General features: G+C 39.0%; 1 protein-coding gene and 1 pseudogene across 10 annotated transcripts in view; one reads left to right on the plus strand and one right to left on the minus strand.

Annotated features, from left to right (window-relative positions):
- The window catches only part of LOC128660491 (NKAP family protein CG6066), a 739,752-nt gene extending 733,087 nt beyond the window's left edge, over positions 1-6,665 (minus strand). For 6 of the 10 annotated variants that reach the window (XM_053714374.1, XM_053714373.1, XM_053714371.1 and 3 more), the window contains exon 1: positions 6,580-6,665. The gene's annotated coding sequence lies outside the window, so the exon portion shown is untranslated. Of the gene's footprint in view, positions 1-6,538 lie in introns of all 10 variants that reach the window. The other 4 variants (XM_053714377.1, XM_053714369.1, XM_053714376.1 and 1 more) reach the window with 4 other exon arrangements.
- Positions 6,666-7,508: 843 nt separating this feature from the next.
- On the plus strand, positions 7,509-8,304 carry LOC128661518 (prolyl hydroxylase EGLN3-like; annotated as a pseudogene).
- Positions 8,305-12,842: the final 4,538 nt, after the last annotated feature.

The following is a 12,842-nucleotide window of genomic DNA, read 5'->3' on the forward strand; positions in this document are numbered from 1 at the left end:
TCCTAAACCGCACTAGAATTAAGGAAAGGGGAGGAAAGTGAAGAGTGTGGAACTAAGTAACTATTTACATTGAGATAGAGCTGCAACAACTAATCGGCATAACCAATAAAAATAGATTATGAAAATAGTTTTCAACGAATCTCATAATCGATTAGTTGGTTTGCAATTAGTTAGTCTGGGCACAGCACCAGCTGCTTCACTCTGATGAGCTCCTGCACATGGTATTGTGTTTTATGGTTATGCCCGTAGCCTAAAAGACGTCTACAGACATTTTACTTTTCAATTTTTCCATACATTATAAGTTTCTTTTTAAGTTTACATCTACTCCTCCTGTCTTATGTGCAACCCGGAAATAAAATAGGAGTCATAATTTGTATTGTTTATATTAAATCAGGTGATTTGGGACTATGCTTTGCATGATATAGTGCCGAGCTTGTTATTTACACCCAGCCCTAGATTGATGTCACTATTACCTGTTTGCACAATTTTAGCGGATCGCTTGCTATTGCTGATTATATGTACTCTATAGATAACTGTGTAAGGCTGTATCCTTTTACTGATATTTAGTTTTTTTGTTTTGCCTTTTTTTCTTCTATTTTTAATTAATTGGAATATGTACCAAATTCAACCTCTAAGTATATATCTGTTATTTGAAGAGTGGACTAGATATTTCCCCCCCTAACCTTATAGCTGGTTATTTACCACTGCATATAGATATTCAAGATATTTTTATGTTAAAATGAAGTCCAGGCTTACTTTGTTGAAAGGCCCCTTGTATTGGTGGAGAACTAAAAAAAAAGACACCTTGGCAAAACCCTACTTATGCATCTCAGGCACCTCAACACCATCTGAGTGCCTCTTCTCTGCTGCAGGCAAAATAGCTGCAAAAAGAGAGCCAGCCTCAGCCAGGAGCATGTGGTCATGTTGACATTTTTGCATTTCAATGCAGTTTCTGAGAGAGTGAATAACAGAATGTTATAAACAGTGGTAGTTTCTCTCTTTCTACTTCTACCTCTTTTCAAAAAGTTTGTGGTTTTGTTTTGCTTAATTAAAAAAATTGTTCTGCTGCTTAAAAAAATTAGACCAACAGTTGTTTTAATGTGAAGTTTTAGTTGGAAGTTTATATTTATAACACTCAGTATGTGGATTTTATTTTAAATATAGGATTTTTTTCCTTAACCGATTAATCGAAAAAACAATCAGCCGATTAATCGATTATGAAAATAATCGTTAGTTGCAGCCCTACATTGAGATAAAATGGAACAGTGATTGAGGGATGGGACTAGCGCCTACTCTAATACCCTTAGCTCGGGGGAGGGGTGTGACCTAGTAACCACCAATAGGAGTCAAGTTAAGAAAGGGGATCCCCCAAGCGCCCACCAGGCCGGAGGCAGAAGGGAATAGCACTACAAGTTAAGTGTACTAGAAATATTTAATAACAATGTCTAAAAACATACAGTGCAAATCATGGATACCCTATATTATTTTGTATATTGTTTTTATACCCTGTTTTACTGTTTTATTGTTTTTCATGGATCCATGATTTGCACTGTATGTTTTTAGACATTGTTATTAAATATTTCTAGTACACTTAACTCGTAGTGCTATTCCCTTCTGCCTCCGGCCTGGTAGGCGCTTGGGGGATCCCCTTTCATAAAATGGAACAGTGACAAAAAAAGTATAGGCACAATTTTTAATTTTAACTGGTACTGCTCTATTCTTTCTGCAGACATGCTGCATTTTCTGTGATGACATCGGAGATTGCAGAATGTTCTGCCTTGGGGGCTGCAAGAATCTAAGAAATATGTACAATATGATCTTCCTCACATATAAATTGTGTCCTTTCATACAAAATATGAAAAGAACAGACGATAGTAAAATCTCAAACAAATATGTCAGTCTGAGACTAACAATAATGTACACATGTGTAGCACTCACATTTATTATTAAAATAGTTCACATACTAATAATCCTAATAAAGGTTATATTTTAATTTGAGGTTTCCTCCTACTTTCATCTATTTGCTAAACTAATCCATCCAATAGGCCTTAAGAAATGTGAGTGCTACACATGTGTACATCATTGTCAGTCTCAGAAACCGCGAGAGTACGCAATTAAAAAAAAAAATCCTCAGATTGTCCTGAAAACGGAGGCGGAGAGGGAGGATGAGAGGCAGACCAGTGTGCAACCGTGGGCGGACCTGAGAATGCCTGCGAAACGGCCATTTTGGAAGAGATTAAAGAGTGTGTGGGAGTCATCTGCGAGTAGTGTAGGGGTGGTCAAGCAGTGGTGTGGCGGTGGGACAGCTCAAAGTTGTGAGCAATGAAGTGAGTATTGTACAAATACTTTATCGTGCCTTACTGACTTTTTTTTTTTTTTTTAAACTTTGTCTGTGGTTTGTATTTTTATGTTCCAAGAGTGCATTGGACATTGAGAAACGTGTACAGTAAGATTCTGTAGTGTACTGGTATATAAAGGGACTTTATACTATCTATGTAACCACAGCACAGGTAGCACTAGCTAATTTTATTTTAACTATTTTGTGGTTTGTATTTTTATGCTCCAAGAGTGTATTGGACATTGAGAAACATGTACAGTAAGATTCTGTAGTGTTAAATAAACGTTTTATTGAAAAATGAAGGTGTTGTAGTAATTTTTAATAAAATTGCGATTAAATCGCAATCGCGTTTTTTTTTTTTTTTAAATAGCGATTTTTTTCACCCATATTGCCCATCTATATATATATATATATATATATATATATATATATATATATATATATATATATATATATACACACATATATACATACATACACACACACACACACAGTACACAGCACCCCAGCTCATAGTATACTATAATATATTGTGTCTAATATTTTTAGACTAACAATAAGTGACCAAGATAACCTTCCATATCAGTAGTGCCATTAGTACCCCTGTTTTTTTCCTCTTGATAGTAAAATCTCCTGTACAGCTGGATAAAAAGGACGAAAGAAATAAAATCTTATTCTAGAAGGATTCTGAAAAGGTAGTTAGGTTCAGTGCATAAAATAGCTTTGTCCTGACAAGAATAAATAAATAACAATACATAATATTTAAAACAGGTTTGACTGAGCTACTAGCCACCAGAATAAAACAGTCAGAGTAAGAGTGGTTTGAATGGTGTTACAAAAAAAGATACTAAAAAGACATGAAGGTTCCAAAAAGGCACAGCTATATTTATAGGGGCAGTCTACACTAAAAATGATATTGTTTAAAAAGATAGATAACGCCTTTACTACCCATTCCCCAGCTTTGCACAACCAACATTGTTATATTAATATAATTTATAACATTTAAACCTCTAAATTTCTGCCAGTTTCTAAGCCACTAGAGACAGCCTCTTATCACATGCTTTATTTGCTTTTCACAACAGGAGACTTCTAGTTCATGTGGGCCATATAGATAACATTGTGTTCACAGCGGAGGAGTTATTTAAGAGTTAGCACAACACAGTACTAAATGCAAATTAATAGATAATAAAAAGTTGTGTGATAATGGGGCTGTCAGAAGATGCTTAGATACAAGGTAATCACAGAGGTAAAAAGTATATTAATATAACAGTGTTGGTTATGCAAATGGAGATGGGTAATAAAGGGATTAACTATATTTTAAAACAATAAAAACTATATTGTAGACTGTCCCTTTAAAAAGAAAAGGATGTGAGTCAAGGCCTAACAAATAATGACATGAAAGGGCCCCTGAGCCCACTATACTAGAAATAGTAGGGACTGCAGAAAACCTGCATTAATAACTTTCTATCATACTAGAAAGTAACCATTGCATAAAAACTCAAGCAAACTTGAAAAAAAATAAGAACTGTAGAAAAATTGTACCAAACCATCTAAACTAAAAAATTGTCCAAAAATAAAAACCTAGATGTAAGTCTTACTTCTTGCTACAAAAAAAGGATATAAAATGAAAGGCAGTGTAAACTGTAGAAAGATCTCTCGAAATCATGTTGTCAACTTAGAAAACTGGATTTAGATAAATCAATTGTGCTAAATGTAACATATCCTGTTTGACTCAGAAAGAGGCCATAAACCAACTACTGGCAAACCTTGGATAAGGAAAACACCGATCAACGAGGCCAAAAAAGAGCGAATCTCAAAATGAATTGCTTTACTTCCCTTTGAATTCTTACAGCAGATGAAGAAAGGAAAACCTCAAGCAAAAATTCCATTCCTGTAAAAGAGAGTCTATTCCCAGGGTAAAAATATCAGCTAGCCACTGAAAAATAATGTAAGCCGATAAAACCTTAAAGGGACATAAAACAGGTTGAGATCTGTGCATATCATAAAAGGGCTAATTAAAAATAATTTACATAAAAAATTGTTTAAAAATTGCTGACAAGTATTTTAAAATAATTTTCAAAAATAAGCAAAAGCATACGTGTCTTTTGAGCACTTTTGCACATGCAAACATGCTTGTACTAATCGAATATTCATAGCATTTAAAATATACGCAACAATTGGATAATAGCTTTCCAGCATTTCAATGACTGCGTGCAGAGGCTGTCTTCAACTATGAGAAAACGGAATTATGCAGTATGAAAAAAAAAAGTGAAAAAAGTGGACTATTAAAGGGACACTGAACCCAATTTTTTTCTTTCGTGATTCAGATAGAGCATGAAATTTTAAGCAACTTTCTAATTTACTCCTATTATCAAATTTTTTTTTCGTTCTCTTGCTATCTTTATTTGAAAAAGAAGGTATCTAAGCTTTGTTTTGCGTTCAGAACTCTGGACAGCACTTTTTTATTGGTGGATGAATTTATCCACCAATCGGCAAGAACAACCCAGGTTGTTCACCAAAAATGGGCCGGCATCTAAACGTACATTCTTGCATTTCAAATAAAGATACCAAGAGAATTAAGAAAATCTGATAATAGGAGTAAATTAGAAAGTTGCTTAAAATATCATGCTCTATCTGAATCACAAAAGAAAAAATTTGGGTTCAGTGTCCCTTTAATTTTTTAAATGTTGGACTCTAAAATGTAATTATACAGTAATATAAATTAGATAACATATTGGAAGAACCGTTGGTTTTATGACCCTTTAAAGGCTGGAACTGGAATAGTAATATGGTTACTGTAGATGGTTTGTGGCCGATTACTCTTATTACATCTAGTAATGTGTGGCTGGTGAATTTGGCCTGTCTGATTTGCTGGGAAGGTGCGGTTCCCTCACATTTCACAAAAAAGCGTATAACAGGCCGGAACAGGTATTAAAATGCAGTTATCCTATTTAGTCATGTGTGACTGGTGAACTTGGTCTGTATGATTTGCTGAGTAAGTGCCATTCCATCACTTGTCATGGAAAAGTATATTACAAGAATAATGGATATCTGAACACGGTTTCCCTGAAGGTTTTGTGGCTGATTACTCTTATAAAATATAAATTATCTGTAGCTATAGAATTTGTTTTATGTGAGTTTCTGGGAAAGTCCAGTTTTGTTACATTTCACGAAAAAGCATTTTAAAGGTGGAACATGTACAAAAATGTGGTTTCCATGGATGACTACACTTATCACATCAAGTCTTGTGAATTTAGTCAATCTGTGTTGCTCTGAATTTGCCGTTCCAGGCTATGTTATGTTCCGAATTACATTTTGGTTGTTAAAGGGTTAATTCAATTATTTTTCTAAATATAAGTTATCAAGAGTCTCAACCACATCCTAATATGTTTTGCATCAATTTCATTCATAAAGGGCTGTTCCAGCCCTTTCCGGTTATTTACAATGTCTTATTAAAATCCTGTTTTCTAAAAATAGTTAAAGGGATACTAAACCCAATTTTTTTCTTTTATGATTCAGATAGAGCATACAATTTTAAGCAACTTTCTAATTTACTCCTATTATCAAGTTTTCTTTGTTCTCTTGGTATCATTATTTGAAAAGCAGGAATGTAAGCATAGCAGCTGGCCATTTTTGGTTTAGCACCTGGGTAGCACTTGTTAATTGGTGGCTAAATGTAGTCACCAATCATCAAGCGCTAGCCAGGGTTCTGAAGCAAAATGGGTTAGCTGCTAAGCTTACATTCCTGCTTTTTTAAATAAGGATACAAAAAGAATGAAGAAAAATTGATAATAGGAGGAAATTAGAAAGTTGCTTAATATTGCATGCTCTGATTCATGAAAGAAAAAAAATGTGTTTAGTAATCCTTTAAGGGCTATATAATAATACACATACTTTGCAATAATGTCTGAAGTCCGATTGGCAATTATAACTGAGCAGCTGGCTTCATAATATAGTAGTTACACAAAAAACAACAAGCCAATGTCACAATAAAATGTTAATTTTGGTTGGGGAAAAAACAGCCCAGTGCAATCATATGTGTGCAAAAACGCCAGTAAAAAACGTCACAGAATGCGACCTAAACATTCCAAATGCTTTTCCAAATAAATACGTACTGTGCAGTGTGCAGCAGCTTACATTATATAAGCGAATCAATCACGTCTTACTTTCCACATATAAACTCTATACAGTTTCACTAACCAGATTCTTACAAACAGCACTCCCCTTGATTCTTTATTCACCTGATACGAATTTCCACTATATTGTTCAATAGTGTTGGAGTTTTTCCGCACCGTGACGTATAATATAACGCGACTAGAAAAACGATATGACGAAACCTGGGAAATTTGAACGTTGCGCATGCGCGGTACTTGTAGTGTGCGTACATGTTTTCGCTTTGTAAATAGTGTCCTGCTGCTGCAGATAGTTTTTTATTATGTGAGAATGAGAAACGAACAGTATGTTTTATTCTATATTAAGTGATATTTACGTTTTGTTTTTGAGTTCAGTTTTTATGTTCTCTGCACATCTTTTTTTTTTTTTACGTGATAGTTACTGATATGATTTCATGTGGGACACTTCACACTTTGTGTAGTTTTAGTATCTATTTTAAAATATAATTCTGCCTGCGGACGTTATGCTTTTAGATTTTGTCCACTAAAAGCTACAAACAGACGTTCTGACGAAAGTCCTCCCAGCAGAGCAGCACTAAAAAAGAATATGGTTTTAACACTTCCTTTTTTTATACAAATTCATGCAAGGAATGACTAGCAGACAAGTATACCTAGGGATGAATGGGATTTACAACCAAATGTTTAGATTAAATGCTTAATAGGGGTATTAACATACATCCATGCAAACTATGCTTATTTTAAAGGGACATTGAACCCAAAAATTGCATGCTCTATTTGAATCACAAAAGAAAAAAATTGGGTTCAGGGTCCCTTTAAGCTGAACAACTAGAAGTGAGAAGTTTAGGGTCCTTAGGATTCGTAAACTAGGGGGATGTAAGGCTTGATTGATATTACAGACTACAATAACTAATCCCTAAAGAGCAAGGATCTGATCCATCCAAGTAGGGCATATTGGTGATTCTCCCCTCTATTGATGTGTGATCACTGGTGAAATGCTCAGCAGCCAGTGTTAAAATAGCTCAGGTACCTCCATTAAGATGCCCCTCAATACCAGCCCAGTTGTGGACCTTGAGAAACTGTCCCTAGAGCATATTGTGCCCAGTCTGCTCTCCAAAGGCTTCTATTATTTCGACCACTTTCTGGGGGAGGAGGTTGGTGACTGTGTGCTTGAACAAGTCAAACAATTGCATAGAGATGGTGCACTGAAGGATGGTCAGCTAGCAGGGAACCTCCGGAGAGTCTCCAAGAGGCACCTGTGAGGGGACAAGATTGCTTGGATTTCTGACAATGAGGAGGGATGTGAGACCATTGGATTGGTCTTGTCTTTTATTGACCGGCTGGTGATGGTGTGTGGGATATGACTGGGCCAGTATTATGTGAAGGAGAGATCAAAGGCTCTGGTGGCTTGTTATCCAGGAAATGAAACAGGGTATGTGCGACATGTGGCAATCCTACAGGAGATGGTCCCTGCATCACCTGTATTTATTATCTGAACAAGAATTGGGATGCCAAGAGCCATGGTGGAATACTATGGATATTTCCAGATGGGGGATCCCGTGTCACAGATGTAGAACCTTTATTTGATAGGCTGCTTTTCTTCTGGTTTGACCGTCGTAATCCACACGCGGTGCAACCAGATACGCTTTGACAGTTTGGTATTTTGATGCCAAAGAAAGAGCAGCAGCCAAACAGAGGTTCAAGAGACTAAGTGAATCCAGACATTCATGGAGGGCTAGGCTGTTCAACAGCACATTGATGTTCCCTGCAAGCCAGACCACAAGATCTTTACAACAGAAACTTATGGATAGCCCTTCTCCAAAAAAGACACTGTAGGGGGTGTTTGTGATATACTCAGACACTGCAGAGCTCTGTCAAGTGAGCGGCTGCAGAGGGTGCTTCTCAGCATAAGAAGCTGCAGTTAATGTGAACAATATTTAGCATGAGGGACTGCAGATGGTGCTTGTTACCTCCACTCAGGAAACGACTGCAGAGGGTGTTTTGTTTGTGGCCTCCTCTCACCACTATGGACGGCAGATTTTGCCTGTTACCACAGCTCAGCAAGAGGGACAGCAGATGGTGCTTGTGAGCATTGTTCAACATGAGGGACTGCAGATGGTACTTGTGACCACAGCTCAGCATGAGGGACTGTAGATGGCACTTGTGACTACAGCTCAACATGAGGGACTGCAAATGGTACTTGTGACTACAGCTCAAAATGAGGGACTGCAAATGGTACTTGTGATCACAACTCCGCATGAGGGACTGCAGATGGTACTTGTGACCACAGCTCAGCATGAGGGACTGCAGAGGGTGCTTGTGAGCATTGTTCAACATGAGGGACTGCAGATGGTACTTGTGACCACAGCTCAGCATGAGGGACTGCAGTTGGTACTTGTGACCACAGCTCAACATGAGGGACTGCAGTTGGTACTTGTAACCACAGCTCAGCATGAGAGACTGCAGATGGTGCTTGTGACCACGGCTCGGCATGAGGGACTGCAGATGGTGCTTGTGACCACAGCTCGGCATGAGGGACTGCAGATGGAGCTTGTGACCACAGCTCGGCATGAGGGACTGTAGATGGAGCTTATGACCACAGCTCGGCATGAGGGACTGCAGATGGTGCTTGTGACCACAGCTCGGCATGAGGGACTGCAGATGGTGCTTGTGACCGCAGCTCGGCATGAGGGACTGCAGATGGTGCTTGTGACCACAGCTCAGCACTATGGACTGCAGATGGTGTTTGTGACCAAAGCTCAGCATGAGGGACTGCAAATGATGCTTGTGACCGCAGCTCAGCACTATGGACTGCAGATGGTGTTTGTGACCACAGCTCATCATGAGAGACTGCAGATGGTGCTTGTAACCACAGCTCAGCATGAGGGACTGCAGATGGTTGTCAGTATATGGCTGGGTTATAACACAATATATTTAATAATTATTCTTTAAAATAAACCCTCAATCAATATGCATATACTAAAACCATAAAATTCCTGAATTCTTTTTATTAGTTAATATTTATAAACACATTGAAATATATTTGTAGGGACCAGAATATGAGTCAAACTATACAGTGTTTAAATTATTATAATATGCTATACTCTTGACAAATCAAACCAAATTGTAACTTTATAACTAGCCTTATTCACAATAACCTCCCATATCAGAGTTGCATTTAAAATATCTCAATGAGGGGGGCGGAGCTGCCCACTAACAGAGTTGGCCGCAATGTCCTGTAGCTCTGCAAAGACAATGGCACATATAGGGTGTAATAATGTGATTTAATACATTTATTCTTCACCTAAGGGACGTATCTTTGAACAGGGGCATGACAAGCAACAATTAATTTGAAGTGGAGATGACCTAACGGGCAGGGTGTAAAAGAAACAACGCACTACACTTTCAAGCAGCCGCCGCCATTACAGAGTGCTCAGCTAAAGTAAGCAACAGTAGACCACAGTGAACGGAGCTAGACTGGCACTTATCAACTGCCTCAAGTCCACATTACGGACCTCTAGATCTATCATGCTGAAACTAGAACAGAGTAACAAGTGCAGTGAAGAGAACCGCAGACACACATGCAGGTGAAAAGTTTCATGGACCCGCCATCTTGGATAAAAACTGTTGCGGCTAATAGAGGATAATCGCTGGCACCGGTAAGTTGTGGGACCTTGGCATTATGCCAGAAATGTAGGGATCACAACAAAGGTATCACCATACAGATCACAGGGATGCCATTTTTGCAGGCATGTATAGTATCCCACACAACAAACACGGGACACGGCACTGGCAATGATTAACATTCAGCACTGAGTTAAATTCTCCAGTCCCTCAGAGTCTAGAAGCACAGGAGGATGGCTGCACACTCATACGGCTCTGAAGCCTGTGCAGTTGCTGTTTTGAGAAATGCAGCGTTTCGGTTTTAATGCTAGCTTGGGAACAATAGGTATGCATCTGCAGGATGCAGCAGCTGCAAGTCTGGTCTCACTTTTGCCGCAGCTCACGGTCGGGTTCTGAGGGAAATGTCATCGGCCACAGACTGGAGAAAAGTGAGCTTAAAGTGATAAGGCTGCTAATCTGAATCCTAGAATACTGACCATGTCACCTCAGGGACCCCGGAGCTTGACAGAACTCTTGACACACTACCTATCTATCTTGATGCTTTTAAGTTTACATCGGTATACAGTCATGTCGTAATTGGACACATATGGGACCATCTGCTAAGAACTGGCGTGGGGTAATTGTAGCGCTCCCTCCAGGGTACTTCTACACCCCTTAATACTTTATTAATGTCTTTTCTTTTTTCTATAGATCCTCTAAGTCTATCTAGCTGCTGGTCGATATTGCTGAATGCCCTATTACCCTATGCCTACATACCTATTTTAAGTTTATTCTGTACTGTAGGTTCTTGATTGTATTACAGTAATTTGCTATTCTTATAAGGTCATTGGGCAACAAGGGGAGAGATAGTTCCCCATACAGACAGAAGCCTGCTTTAGTAACAGATAGTATACCCCTTTAAAATTGTTAGATATTTCACTCTGTGTGCATGCTTAAATTGTTCTAATACTGGTTGTTTAAAACATGCTAACAATTTACTAATATGTGGATGTATCTTTGGGAACATGAGGCCATTTATTATGTCTGGCTCTGATAGTTACCTGGTACTAAGTGCTGTACACATATAAAACCCTCCCATATACTATTAATATTGTTCTGATAGTTTAGTGTGGTGCCATTGGTGTATCATTATATAAAGATAGACCTGGAGTTTCTTACCTTATCTAAATAATACTTGTTACAAACTGCTGTTTGTAACTGGCCCTTTAAATGAAAAATTGCCCTGCTTCCCTGGATTTTGGAGAAGCCTATTTGCCAGCCTCCTTCCACATGACTATGGCCCCTGGAAGATTGTGCCCCTGAGGACATATTGACTTTTGTTGGGTGTGTGTGGCCCTTTAAGAACCATCTGGGGACATATGGTGACTTTGATGAACAATGCCCCTTTAAGACTATGTCCCCAGACCTGTGAAATGACTTGTCCCTGGCTTTCTCCCACTTGGTTCAGTTTCATTGTGTGCCATTAAGAGTTAAATTTTGTTCAGCTTCAAGAAACCTATTCTAAATACAAGTCTGCTGGGATTAGCTCTAATTAGGTTTAGTGATCAACTTTCCCATTGTCTAATCAGACTAGTATTGATAAGGTGGACTGCATTGTTTTATTGTGTGTAATGTTATCTGCTGAAGTAAATGTTGTGGCCTGTCAAAGGGAGTGTCTCTCTATCTAATATCAAATGTGTGATGGGGGATTTTATGCCTCCCCCTGAGAGTGTCCTGTTTGCATGTAACCTGAATAAAAGCAGGCTGTGTGCTCCAGCACATCAGACCTATTTTCTGTCCCTCTAACTTGCAGCTTTGACTCATGTTTGTAGGGGACAGCTTCAGCTAATATCACTACAGGGATTGCTGACTATGGTGCTGATGATTCTTTGGTGAGCGCTAGGAGCATCCTTTTCTACGGTCCAACTTCCAGCCAGCCTGGAGGCAACCGTAACAATACTGCATTACCCTCTTTACTACTAACAATTTCCCTATACTATCTTACCCTTTAGCTGGCATGAGGTATCACTATAATACCGCACTTAGCTATCTTCCTCCAATTCTTAAGCCAGTTTGTTTTTTACACATGATCTGCTAACTGCTGAATGTCAGATCTATATATTATTTTTTTCACATTTATTGTGTACTCTAATACAGTGTGGGTTCCTAGGTGTGCTAGGTACTGTATGTGCTTTGTACTGTGTGTGATGGTTACTGTTTGAGCTGGGGACTGTGTCTGTTTGGTACTGCGTATGCTGGGCATTGTTTTTGCTTGGTGTTGTGTATGCTAGGTACTGTGTGTGCTGGGTACTGGGTGTGCTGGGTATTGTGTGTGCTAGGTGTTGTGTGTGCTAGGTGCTGTGGGTGCTAGGTGCTGTGGGTGCTAGGCACTTTGTTTGCTAGGTACTTTGTGTGCTGTACAATGTGTGCTAGGTTCAATGCGTGCTAGGTACTGCGTGTGCTCGGCAAGGTGGGTGCCGGGTACGGTGTGTGCTAGGTACAGCGTAAGCTAGGTACAGTGAGCGCTAGGTACAATGAGTGCTAGGTTAAGTGTGTGCTGGATATAGTGTGTGCTGGGTACAGGTGTGCCGGGTACAATGTGTGTGGGATACAGTGTGTGCTGGGTACAGTGTGGGCTGGGCATAATGTGTGCTAGGTACAATGTGTGCTAGGTACAATGTGTGCTAGGTTCAATGTGGGCTAGGCAAGGCGGGTGCTGGGTACAGGGTGAGCTAGGTACAATGAGTGCTAGGTATCATGTGTGCTGGATA

This window comes from Bombina bombina, chromosome 5 (assembly GCF_027579735.1).
Source record: "Bombina bombina isolate aBomBom1 chromosome 5, aBomBom1.pri, whole genome shotgun sequence".
NCBI lineage: Eukaryota > Metazoa > Chordata > Amphibia > Anura > Bombinatoridae > Bombina > Bombina bombina.